Below are 13,782 nucleotides of genomic sequence, written 5' to 3' on the forward strand. Positions count from 1 at the left end.
TATTAAAATTACTGGTTGTACTATTGTAAAACTTGGCGAAGATATTCATTTTAGTACTTTATAACAAGTTGCACAGCAAAAATTAGGTTATATTATTCTAAGTGAGATTAAAAAAATATTATGTACCCGAAAAATCGCTTTAAAGGATGTCAACACACACACGTCCGAGGTAAATTTTTGTGTCACGTAGGAAATAAATAACGAACTAATTTAAAATTGATTTTTAGAAATCCTTGAAATAGCCTTAAAAAATCCAATTTTTATGATTAATATTTTAATTTTCATACGATATCCACTGCATTTGCATGCAAAGATGAATGTCTTCGAAAATATTTTTGAGGTTTCGTCGATACATAAACAGCCGTCGCATAGTGGGGGAAAAAACGTGCGTTGCCAAATAAATTTTCAGAAGAGAATTATTGTCCGACTTTCACAAAAAATAATTAACAAATTTTTGTTTGAAAAAAGATTCACTCTCGTCGATTCCCTGGGAATAGAACCACAGAACTTTCGACTGCCGCACACTAGGGCAAAAAAAAACGTCCGTGGACAAATTGATTTTGAGAAGACAATTTATCCGATTTTAACTTTTTTTTTAAAATGAAAACTTATAAAATTTAGCATCGAACTTTCATGGCAGATTAAAAAAAATTGTTTATTTAATAAAAACCATGAAAACAAATTTTACTTTTGAAGTATAGCGGTTTAAAAAATGCTTTGATTCAATCCAAAATACCTAAAAAACTGAGAGCAACTATCCAAAAAAGTTATCCAATAGCAATGCGAATGTTAAACAATTTACTCAATTTTTTATCAACGAATAAATAAATCAAACTGATTTCATGAGGATTGGCGGCGATTCGTCACTTGATTCGCCCTAATTTTCAACAGTTTATGGACGAAAAGAGTTTTTCAGTTGAATTAATAAAAGTTAATAGATATTTTGTTATTTCAAAGGTTATTTTTATGAACAAATATCAATCTCAGGTATTTTTAATGAAATAAATAAATTTTCTTTGTGGAATTGATCATATACTATTTGGAAATGAAACTTAAATATCTTATTTGGTCACCTAATAAAAGTTAATAATTATTCAAACTACATTAATTAACAAATGCACTATTTTGTTACTTTTGGAGGTACTAACTTGGTTGTTCCGATTCAATTAACTGTATGTAAGTATCTTCTACATTTTAAATTACTTTTTTATGAGAGTAAACAGTTTATTATTGTAAATAATATTTTTTTAAACAATTTTTTATTATTTTATGTATTTATGAATAAAGTACCGTATAGATCGATAACATTTGATAATTGTTTAACCAAACTTAATTAACATATTAATTATTTGTCATTATTTGGTTAATTCCGTAAAAATGAAAATTATTTGTTTAAAAAATTATTGTTTACAATAATAAATTATTTAATGTTATCAAAACGTTCTTAAAAAGTTAGAAGTTAGTTATTTACAGTTAGTGACATCGGAAAAATCAAGTTTATATATCCAGAAGTAAGCAAATAGTGCATTTGTTAATTAAGGTAGCTTAAATAATTATTAATTTTTATTTGGTGTCCAAATAAGATATTTAGGTTTTACTTCCAAGTAATATGTGATCGACTCCACCGAAAAAACTTGATTTATTTTATCAAAAATATTTGATATGGATATTTGTTTATCAAAATTGCTTTTAAAATTATAAATTATTTATTTACTTTTATTAATTCAATTAAGAAACTCATTATGTCCATAAATTGTTCAAATTTAGCGCGAATCAAGTGACGAATCGTCGCTTATCCCCACGAAACCATTTATATTCACTTATTTGTTTATAACAAATTCAAGAAATATTTTAACATTTACATTGCTATTGAACATGTTTTTTAGATGGTTGATTTCAGTTTTCTAGAAATTTTTGATTAAATAAGAGCATTTTTTTAAACCAGTATGCTTCAAAAGCTAATTCTTTTCATTTTTGTTATTAAATGAACATACGAAAACAAAAATTTTTTAAAGCGACCCTGACAGTTCGATGTGAAATTTTATTAGCGTTTATTACAAAAAAAGGGTAAATCAGATATTAACAGTGGAGAAAAAATGACTTTTTTGCTTCAAAATAACATAAAGTGCACAGATGTTGACCGATTTGGACAAATAAAATTAAACAAAAACTTACAAGATTTCTAAGAAAAATTTGTCTTATGATTTTCCATAATTTAAAAATTTTTAAAGTTATATTGCAAGAAATTTCGATAAAAAATATAATGATGAGGCTTCTTGGGATTATTAGTGTTAATATTATTAATAAATTTAATAAACAAATGCATTAGTCAGACATTTTTCGATGGAAGCATGAGTTTTTTTATTTAATTTTGTAAATAAGGAACTTTATGCTAATTTTAGAAAAATTCATAATTTTTTTATTAGTTTTATAATTTTTAAAACAAATATAATAAACTCTAAAGCTAAAAATTTTTACATCTGCAGTATTCAAAAATAAACTACAATTTAAAACATTTAGAATGGAACTCTTGAATTTTAAACTTTTGAAATTGAAGTTCAAGTTTATAAAATTAAAAAATGTTGTATTCAATAGTTCAATAACTTACAAAGTAAGAAATGGAAGATACTACTAACACTTTTCAATTAAACAATTTTAAACAAAATTTAGATAAATTGCAAGAATTTTTAACTTTTGAAAATTATTGAGTTTAATGATTCTGATTCAATTCTGAAAATATAAATGGAAACGTTAAAAATTACAAAATTATATTATTTTAAATTGAATACTTCTAAAATTAGAAGTTAAATTATTTTAATCTTAAGTAGTTTAAACATTCTTGGAAAGCTTAAAATTTTTAGCTCAAAATCTTGAGAAATGTAGAAGTTTCTTTTAACTTTATTCAACTTTAAAATTATTTTCGAAATTTTCTTAAAAATTATAAATTTCTTTTCAAATTTCTTTGTTAACAATTTTAGAAACCTTTTATCATATTTTTGAATATTCTTTTAAAACAATATTCCAAAATGATAAATAACTTTCCATTTCCCTAAGAATCTTGTGAATATGTTTTTATTCTTTTGAAGCCTTTCACAATTCTTATAAACTTTTTTTTTGAAATTTGCAAAAATCCGGATTTGTTTTAAATTAGGCTGCAGCTATTTGCACTGAAATTTCGGTACGGATAGCCAAATTTTGTTGTTAATACTCATTTGTAAAAGTTAATTTATTTTTTTTTACTTTATTTAGGAATAATCCTAGCAATAATAAAGAATGGAAAATGGGTGCCACGTCAAAAGGCGCCAGAAGCCTTTCAAATAAATTTGTAGTGAAAATACTTTTAAAAGTTCTTGTTTTATTTATAATGAACCTAATTTTCACTAAAAGATAATAATTCGAAAAAATATTTTTTTCTAAAATATCTGAGAATTAAATTTAAATTTATTTTCATGAAAGTTCTTTTTTTTTTTCTTTTTTGAAGATTCAAAATGTTAATTGAAAATTGATCTCTGGGGATTTTTTAAATGAAAATTTAAGTATATTTTTGTTAGAAATTGATATTTTTAGTTTCAAAATATAAAAGTTCAAATATTTGTTTGAAATTTTTAAAATTTGTTGAAAATTTCTATTCTTTGGTAGAAACTTAAACTTCTTGGTTCAAAGATTATCTCTTTGCGTGAAAATTGAATGATTTAATTTAAAATGTAATTATTTCATTGAAAATTGAACAATTTTGTTAAAAATTCATCTTTTTCGAAAATCATTCTTAAAATTTTAGGAATTGGATTGATATTTTCTTTCTTTCTTGGCTGCAATTTTTTTTATTCAATTATTGTGTCGAAAGTTCGTATTTTTGGTTTGGCAATTCATCTCTTTTTGCATAAATGTTATAATTTTTCGTTTGAAATGCAACTGGCCCGTAAAAAATTATTTTTTTTTCGGTTCATAATTAACCTTTTCGTTGATAATTCATATTTTCCGCTTTTATTTTTAAACAAATTTTCTTGCTTGAAAATTTAACTATCTTGTTGAAAATTCGTTTCTTTTTATTAAAAATTAATTCTTTTAATTGAAAATTTAATTAGTCAGTTTGTGGCGAAAATTGTATCTTTTTATTTGAAAATTAAACAATTTTGTTGAAAATTCATATCTTTTGTTACAAATTCGTTCTTTGCGATAGAAAATTAATCCTTCTGCTTAAAGATTTAACTATCTGACGGAAAAATGATATATTTCGTTGAAAATTCGCCTTTTTATAAATGCTACCTTTCTATATTTAGAATGAATACTTGCTTTTAAAATCACGGATATTAAGTTGAACATATAATGTTCTAGTTTTAAATTAAAGTTTAAAAACATTAACCTGTTCAAATGTTGTGAATTTGTCTATTTTTTCTAAGAAAATTTGATATTCCTGAAAGTTTAAAGTAAAAACAGTTATAAATTTTAAAAAAATGACAATGAAGAGAGATCCACATTATTAACAGTTATGAAAAGTAGAAAAATTAATTCACTTGGAATTTTTTTATCACTTCCCATTGTTTTATCAATGGCAGTTCTTAGCTTATGTTATAATATCACGTTTTGTGCTTATTTATTTTAAGATAAAAAAAAATTTTTTAAATTGCGTTTGAATATTGAATAGAAATGTTTATACATTTTTTTAGATTATAAATTTTAATTTTTCGAGATGGAAAAGGGAAGGGAGACGTTCCAATACAGTCTTCCCCTTTTTAGTTAAAAAAATTACGAATAATGGATGTTTTTGGAAATTTAATTTTCGAATATTTTAAAGGTTTTCAAATTGATTAAAATTTGAAATTGGTAGAAATTTCATGTATTTAATGGAATCTGATAATTTTATCGAGAATAATAAATCGATAAGAATAAGAAGTTCAGCAATTTTTTTGTAAAGTAAATATTTTTGAACAAAGCATCGTTTAGTCGTAGGTCATGAAAAAATTATTTAACACAAGGCCATTATTAGTTAGTTTTATGTCTGAATAAGCCAACCAAATTTTTTTGCCGTCAGACCCTACTAGACACCATCGAAAAGATTTGTACAATATTTGTGAATAGTTTAAATAATTTCCGGTCATTTTTAGTTGAGTGTTATTTGAAAAAAACGCTTTATTTTTCCCCAAGTAGATTTGATTGAGGTAATGGAATTTTTTATCTTTGAATGCATGATGAAATATCATTATCAGTATCTAATATAAATATTGAACTATCGTATACATACTCTTACGAAAAATCAGAATAATGATTAGATTCAGTGTTTGAAAATTTCTTGAATTACGAATTAATTAGTTTTTCTCCTAATTTGAGAAAATGGACATCGCTTATTCTCTGCTTTTTATTTTATTGGACATCCTTAATTATATCGGTAAATATAATACCATCATATATATATGTATAATTTTGAGAGATTTTTAAGTTTTACACAAAAAATAGTTAATTATCATAAATTTCAAAAAATATAGGATCAAAAAAATTTTGGTTTCATTCAAATAAACATTTTTCTGGGACTTGTTTTAAACTCAGGTAGGAAGATTTTGTTAGATCTTTTTTAGCATTTTCAAACAAGTTTAAAATTGTGTGAATAATTTCCATTTCATTAAATTATTTTTTCCTAACTTCTTTATTGAAAGGTATTCTTTTACTTTTAATTAGGCTCACGTGAAAAATCTTTATATTTAAAGCATTTACCAATTGTTCAAATAGTTAAATATTATTTGCTTGTAACTTTTTCTTTAAAAAAGCCGGCAAATTCAACTTTTTCTTTCTAGGTTTGTTGACCCAGTCGGTTATTATTAAATGCATCCATCAGTCAGATATTAAATTCTGTACAAAATTCGTTCGTTAAAAAATTTTTTAGAAACAATTTAGTTCTAAAATAAACCTTTGAAATTTATATTTAGCTGTAATTTATGCGATAACTTGTCATTTGCAAAATTATTATTTTTTAAAATCATTTTTAATTAACTAAACAATTTATTAAGCTTAAACTGTACATTTTGGTGAATATTTGACAGCAAAAGCTGATTTTTAAAATGAATTTAATTTTTCATATCGCTTAACGCTTAATATTTTAATGTTATGCAAATTCGTCGAATAATTAACAGAACAAATAAATCGTAGGAAATATTGTATTAGAAAATTCGTTTTTAATTATTTTTAAAATCTTTTTCCCTAAATTAAAATTTTGTCGTTGATGAATCTGTGAAATTGATAACAATCTTCTATACACCTAAAGAAAATTGATGTTACAATTCAAGAAATAATTAGTTTATTTTTATTTTTTAAATTAAATTACTGTACCTAATTTTTAGTTTTGAAAATTTTTTTCTTTTTATTTCTAGTAGAATTAAGCAAGGTGTCCGTGAACTTCATTTTTAAAATTGTCTGATTTTTCCTTCACTAATTTTTTATTTTCTTTCATTATTAATATTCAAATACCAGTCTTTTAATCTTGTAAATATACTTTCAACATAGAGTCTCTTATAAACGGAATAGAACAAAATTGCAGATACAAATTTCAAATGTTCAAATATATTAATTTATTTTAAACAAAAAATATTTTTTCTGCTAGAAATGATAGCTTTTTAAGAAAATATTCAAATTTTCAAAAAAAAAGCAAAAGAATATTAAAACCAAGAGAGAAGAATTTTCGACAAATATAAAGATTTTCCGCACTTGAAATAAGTAAAAGCTATCTATATTGTTGAAGCTTCAAGCCAAAAGATGAATTTTTTCTATAAAAATTGAATATTTAAACAAAAAAACATGTCTTTACTAAAAAATTAATTTGTGTACGACACTGATGCATTTTTACATGACAAAAATGAAATTTTAAACAAAGAAAAAAATTTTTTTACCAAAAAAGAGATTTTTTTTCATCTAAAAAAGATAAGTTTTTATAACATTGGAAAAGTTACGTTATCAGTCAAAAAAAATTTTCTAAACTAAAATTGAAGCTTTCAATAAAAAAAATAAATTTTTAATAATGCAGTTAACATTTTACCCAAGTAGTTGAATTTTCAATTAAAAAATGTTAATTTTCAACAAAGTCGTTAAACTGTCAACTAAAGACATGCATTTTCAAGTAAAAAAATGATCTACAAAAAATGATTTTTTAATCAAAATAATTCAACTGAATCTTTCAAATAAAATAGTTAAAAGATCAAGCAAAGAAGAATAATTTTAACCAAAAAGTTGCATTTTCATTAAAAAAAAATGAAATTTCTACTGAAACAGTTGAATTTTTAAATCAAAATATAAAAACTCACAACCGAACAGTTTCATTTTCAACAACAACAACAAAGTAATTTTTAACAAAATAGTTCAGTTTTTAACAGAAAGTTGAACTTTTACTTAAAAAAGAACCACGTTCAAACAAAAATGGAACAGATAAATTTGTAATTGCCAAAGTAATTAAAAAAAAAATGGATTTTTGAGATAGTAGTTTAACTTTAAAACTTATTTGTTAAATTTTCAATCAAAAAGATTAATTTTCTACCGAAAAGAAGAATTGTGAATTTTTCACGAAACTCAAGAATTCGTAAGCAAAAAGTTGAACTATCTACTAAAAAGATTAATTTAACAAGAATAAAGTCGAATTTTAAATAAAGTTTAAAAATTCTCAAACAAAAAGTAAAATTTTGAAGATATAAGGAACATTTTTTTTTAATTTTTCAGAAAGTAGTTCAAGTTGAAAACTTAGTTGTTAAATTTTTAACCCAAAAGATTAATTGTATACCGAGAAAAAAAATTTTTCAATAAAATGTAAGAATTTTCAAAGAAAAGTTAATTTTTCAACTAAAAAAGATGAATTTTTAAACAAATATATTAATTTACTCCAAAAAAAGACGAATTTTAAATAAAATTAAAAAATTCTTAACCAAAAAGTTCAATTTCAAACTTAAAAAGATGAACGTTCAATCAAAAAGATGAATTTATTACAAAAAGGTGAATTTTAAACAAAATTCAAGAAATCTCAACCAAACAATTGAATTTTAAAATAAAAAGATGAATTTTTAAACAAAAATATTCATTTTTTACAAAAAAAATGAATTTTTAATAAAATTCAAAACTTCTCAGTTAAAAGTTGAATTTTTAAATAACAAAAATATTAATTTACTACCGAAAAAGATGCATTTGGAATAAACTTAAAAAGTTTTTAGCCAAAAGTTGATGTTTCAATTAAAAGAGATGAATTTTAAAAAAAGGATTAATTTACCACCAAAAAAGATGCCTTTTGAATAAAATTTAAGAATTTCTAACCAAAAACTTAAATTTTGAACTTAAAAATATAAATTTTTAAACAAAAAGATTAATGTAAAAAAAAGTAAAATTTTGAAGGAAATTTATAAACCCTCAACCAAAAAGTTGATTTTTTAAGATATTAAGAACATTTTTTTTTAATTTTTAAGAAAGTAGTTCTACTTTAAAACCAATTTGTTAAATTTTCAATTCAATCAACTAAAAACATAAATTTGTAAAGAAAAAGATTAATTTATTACCAAAAAATATTGCGGGTTCGATGCCCACCTCGTACTCTGAAAGAGTCTCGGCGGCCCATGCGGTGAACACTAGCCTAACAATGGTTTTGTTCATCTCCAAAGAGTCGTGGGACCGGTACCTCTAGAGAAAAAGGTTTTCTCTAAGCACTTGAAGCTGTTGCTCTTGGTGGTTTAGAACCCACCTTAAACTGTAGGTCCCCCTCCCATCACCAATTAAGTGTGTGGGGTGTGTGTAAAGGAATAGGGAAGAAGCTGCAAGAAAAATGTGTACACCCTTAGGGGGACATATGAGAAGCTTTTAAACAAAAGGTTCCATTTTCCACTAAAAATCTTCATCTGGAAACGTATTTAAAACGTTACGATATATTCTCTTAGAATTTTTTTTCTAAATTCTAAAAGGTGTATATAAATGTGCAAAGTTGCTTTAACGGCCCCTCCGCCTCTACCCATTACCATTTGTAGGTTTTGTGAGCCCCCCCCCCTTTGGAGTGGTAGTGTAGTTTATTAACGATCCCTTATTTAAGATTCCCTCTTTTAAGGATAAGTTACAAATAAGTCATAATTTATTGTTTAAACAATTAGTAGGTGCTTTAAACAAAAATAAGTTTTTCTGAAAAATCCGATTCAATGTAAAGAAGTACCTATAAATTATTATTATTGGGAAAACAATTCTATTTAAATTAATTGAAATTGTTTAAACAATTGTAAATTTGCTAAAAAATACTTTAAAATATTTCAGTTGTCAAATAAAAACAATTTGGGGCAATATTTGGCAACTGAAAAAATATATATTACAGACACAGCCAGGTCAGATTCGGCTTATGTTTTTAAATGTAGACCGCCTGCATTCCCGGACTTGAAAAAATCAGATTAAAATTCTATCTCTGTCGGAATGCTAAAATAACAGATTTTTGCGGATAATCTTGATTTTTGCAACACATATTCCTAACGTCAACGTTTATGAAATCCAGAAAAAATTCCCCGAATCCGAATAATGTTCCCTGCATATTGCGCAACCCGCTTTCAATAAGTTTCCCTCGACAATGTTCACTTGATGTCCTTAGTCTTGTCTCGTAATTTTTTCACAAGAATTTCATGATCAAAGAACATGCTTTAAAAAAAAAATTAATCATTTTTCTTTGTTGCAGAGTTAAGTTCGCAATTTGATGTTTATCCTAATGGCGAGCCTTTTCCTAAAGTTCCTCGCCGCAAATCTCCCGACTCATCAGAAAGACATCTTCCTCTAGCTAGACCTTATTCTCCCATCAAGTCTCCTTTAGCTTTGTCTCCAGTAAGACCTAATTCTCCGGTCAAGTCTCCTCCTGTTGAGCCTTTTCAAAATGCCAGGTCTAAATCTCTAAGTGGCAAGTCCAAGTCTCTTCGTGTCAGGGACAGGTCTCCTCCTGGCTGGTGCATAAATCCACCTACCATGATTGATTATTTTCTCGGACTTCAATATGAACTTGAACCACTTGAATGGATTCGGATTACTTCCCGTAAGAATCCAAACCGGGTATTCGGACTTCAAAGATACGCTTTTCCTGTGGATAAAGAAATTCGAATACTTAAGGAAAAATCCTATCTACGCATGCCAACCCAAGCACAAATAGTATTGTCAAAAGCTGATGGTGACGTCTATGCAGTGATAGAGAAGAGTAATGTTCTTGCTGGAATATATTCTCCTAATTGGCCTAACGGTGGTTATTCACGAGCAAAAATAAACATTGTAACCGGCAAGGTTACCCCATTGCCGAAAATTGAAATACCAGAAATTCCAGTAGGCACCCGAATCTCAATCTCAATGGGTTATAAAGTAGAGCGTGTAGTCCCCAAATCTCTACGCAATTAATTAACTTTAAAAAATGTGAGATTAACAAGGTGAACCTTCACTCTTTGAAATTTTGTTAAGATAGTTTGTGGAGAACGTTGTAAGATTTCAATAATTTTTTAAATCAATCAAATTAACGATAATTCGTTAACTTTTTATTGATAACCTCGAGAACTGCACGGTGTTCCTGGATTGTATTTTTTATCTAATAACATCTGAATTTAAGCCTTGATTCTGTTTGTATTTTTATTTATTTATGTAAACATTCCAGAGATCCTGACACAACGTTAGAAATTTAAGAAAGTAATGCATGTCCAATTAAAATGAGGAATCCGAAATAAAATTTTCAAAATTCAAGATTGCGGATCCAATATGGCTGCTCAAAATGACTGAAACATTTCAATTTTTTATAAATTTGTATATAGGGTTTTTTTGGGGGCCGCTGATGGCGACCGTGATTAGATGTTTTTCACGATTAAACTCATAGTTAGAAACAAATGAATAGTAATTTCTGATGAGTCAATCTTGGCCATATATAATCTTGAAGTATACTTATTCGTCTGTGATATTTACTGTAGAAAAGGGTCCAGACCGTTATACCCAACAAAATAAAATTACACTAAAATGTATAAAAAAATAACATTATTCTTGTAAATCTTCACCTACACGTGGTAATAGTTGGACAGCGGTGATGAATACATCGACGGCGAAAATACATTTGAACGATGCGAATTAAATTGCTTAGCATTTTTTATATTTTTTGGCAGCGCTATTCAATCCGCCATCTTCAATTAGAAAAATATAACCACAGATTTGCCATCAGCCACACAGAAACCCCCATATGAGAATTTTTGTTATAATTAGAATTTTTCAGTAACTTTTGGCAGCCATATAACTTTGTTAACGCCGCCGAAGTTAGCTAAACATATTTCTATTAATTGCAATAAAAAGATTGCGGTTACGTTATAATATGATATGAAATGAAATATTATTCATGAAAGTAAAAATTTTCTTTCTTAAAATCCTAATTTAGTAAAATTCTCGAGAATGAATCGTGCGATACATCTGATTCATTGGAAATGATATGTAAGTCTAAAAGTATGCTATGATTAAAATTTTATATAATTTAATATTATTTGTAATATCGTGATTTTTCCGTAGTTACTTGCATGAAAAACCTTAAAAACATGGTCTATTTCTTTGATTTGTCACTGCTCTGCTTAGAAATTCTGATCCAAAATACAATTTTTTGCTTAAAAAACCTCGTTTATACTTCTCATTTGAAATATAATTGGTGAACATTATGAAATTTTAAGGACTCTGCATTAGCATCAGAAACAGTTACCATCGATCAGTTTAGATATCATTTCATAATCCGTGGAATGTAAGAATTCGTGGTCAGGTGGCGGATAGGGGAATGCTCGCAGCAAACAGAAGGTAGGACGGAAATTAAATACGCCTCTCGGACAAAACAGACTGGATAAAGGATACGCTGGGCCTCAGAGAACTGGGGTAGGACTGAGATCCGAGGGTTCCTAGCTATTTCGGTCCGCCCTTCACGCACGACGTGCTGGCGATAATTTATGAAGAACCTTAAAACAACGCAATTATATTTAACAAAAGAAGATAACAGCGCAGCAGACAACGCGGAAATTTTCAATATTAACATTGAGAGGTCCGAACATTGAGAGGTCCGAACTGCTTGAAAAATTACTGGGCGAGCGAGGAAAACAAAATGCCAACATCAATAGTCTTATTGGCAACTCCCTGTAGGGGCCTGAGTAGGCCGGATGCAAGGTGAAAAACAAGCGAGCAGCATCAAGCCCGGCAGAAAATCAGGCAGGTACGCGGATAGAGAAGAATTCCGAAAATTGGAAATTGGTTAGAGGCAAGAAGGCCAACAAGCCAATAACCAACTCAGAGAATGTGTGATCCGCGAAAAGATGGTAAATGGAGAGGTAAAGGCACATGATGCCGCCCCAAAAAAGAAGCGCCATAGGAAACCGGCTAGGATACAGTGCCTCGAAGTTGTGCTAATGAAGCCAGCTGAAGGGAAATCATATATAGAGGTGCTGAGAGGCTTTAAGTTAATGCTAAAGCCAGAAAAAACTGATACCTGCATTAGGTCAATCCGCTAGACGAGAAATGGAGAGATACTATTAGAACTAAGAAAATTGATGAAGAACACCAAAGCCTTTTGCAGAGGCTCTACAGAAGCATTTTGGGGACATGGGAACCATGAGAAATCTCGTTCGCACTGTGAAGCTCGAGATTTCGGATATCGACAGCGTTAACACGAAGGGATACGTAGAGGAAATACTTCGGAGAGACCTCGACGCAAAAGCAGAAGACGCAAAGGTGATGATCATAAAAACTAACAGACGAGAGTAAGTGATTGCCATTATTGAGCTTAATGAGCAAGCAGTCAATCAACTGCTGGAAAGTGCCCATATTAAGGTGGGGAGGATCAACAGCAGAATAAGACGAAGGCTAAGTAAGAGTCGACCGATGCTTCAAGTGTATCAACTATGGACATCAAGCCAGATTTTGCAGTGGTCCAGATCGCAACTGCCTGTACTAAAAATGCGGCACTTATAATTTTCAACAAATGACCTTTATTTTGGATCAAAAAGAAGTGCAGGAGAGGAAATTTCGACCAGAAATTTAAAAAAAAATCGCTTCGTCAAACTAGAGAGACATATAGACATGTTCATAAAACTCTTATTTTCTGACTAAAAGCATAAATAAAAGGATTATATGAGGGTAGAAATACAAAAATTATTGCTGATTTTGGATTCTTGAAATTAGTTCCAGTAATCTTTTCATCCTTTCCAGCATCTTTTTATTAACCGATTTTGCGCAAATGTAGAGGCTATCGTTTTTCGGCTCCATTAACATTTTAAGAGGGCGACATAATGACAAAAAATCAAAAATAAATTTTTTGAACTACCCTAATCCAAATAAGAAGTCAAATAAACGCGAGTAATAAAAATATAACAAGAATTCATTACGGATTTTTCTAATAGACCCGCATTATTAACAGTAATTAAAAGTGCAACAATCATTATATCTTTGAGCTTTACTAGACACATTTGAAGAGATTTTTGCAATATTTTTGAATAGTTTAAATAATTTTCGGTCATTTTAAATAAAGTGTTATTAGAAAAAATCGTTTTATTTTTCCCAAACTAGCCTTCCTTGAGGTAATGGAATTTTCTCCTTGGAATGAGTCATGAAATATAAATATCAGTATTTAGGATAAACATCGAAAAGTCGTATATATACTCTTACGAAATATCAGAATATTCATTAGATACAGTTTAGGCAAAATTATTGAATTACGCATTAATTAGTTTCTTCTCTAACTGGACAAAATGGAGATCGTTTATGCTATGGTCTTTATCTTGCTGGTCATCCTTAACTATATCGGTA

The sequence above is a fragment of the Belonocnema kinseyi genome, chromosome 9, assembly GCF_010883055.1.
Source record: "Belonocnema kinseyi isolate 2016_QV_RU_SX_M_011 chromosome 9, B_treatae_v1, whole genome shotgun sequence".
In the NCBI taxonomy this organism is placed as follows: domain Eukaryota; kingdom Metazoa; phylum Arthropoda; class Insecta; order Hymenoptera; family Cynipidae; genus Belonocnema; species Belonocnema kinseyi.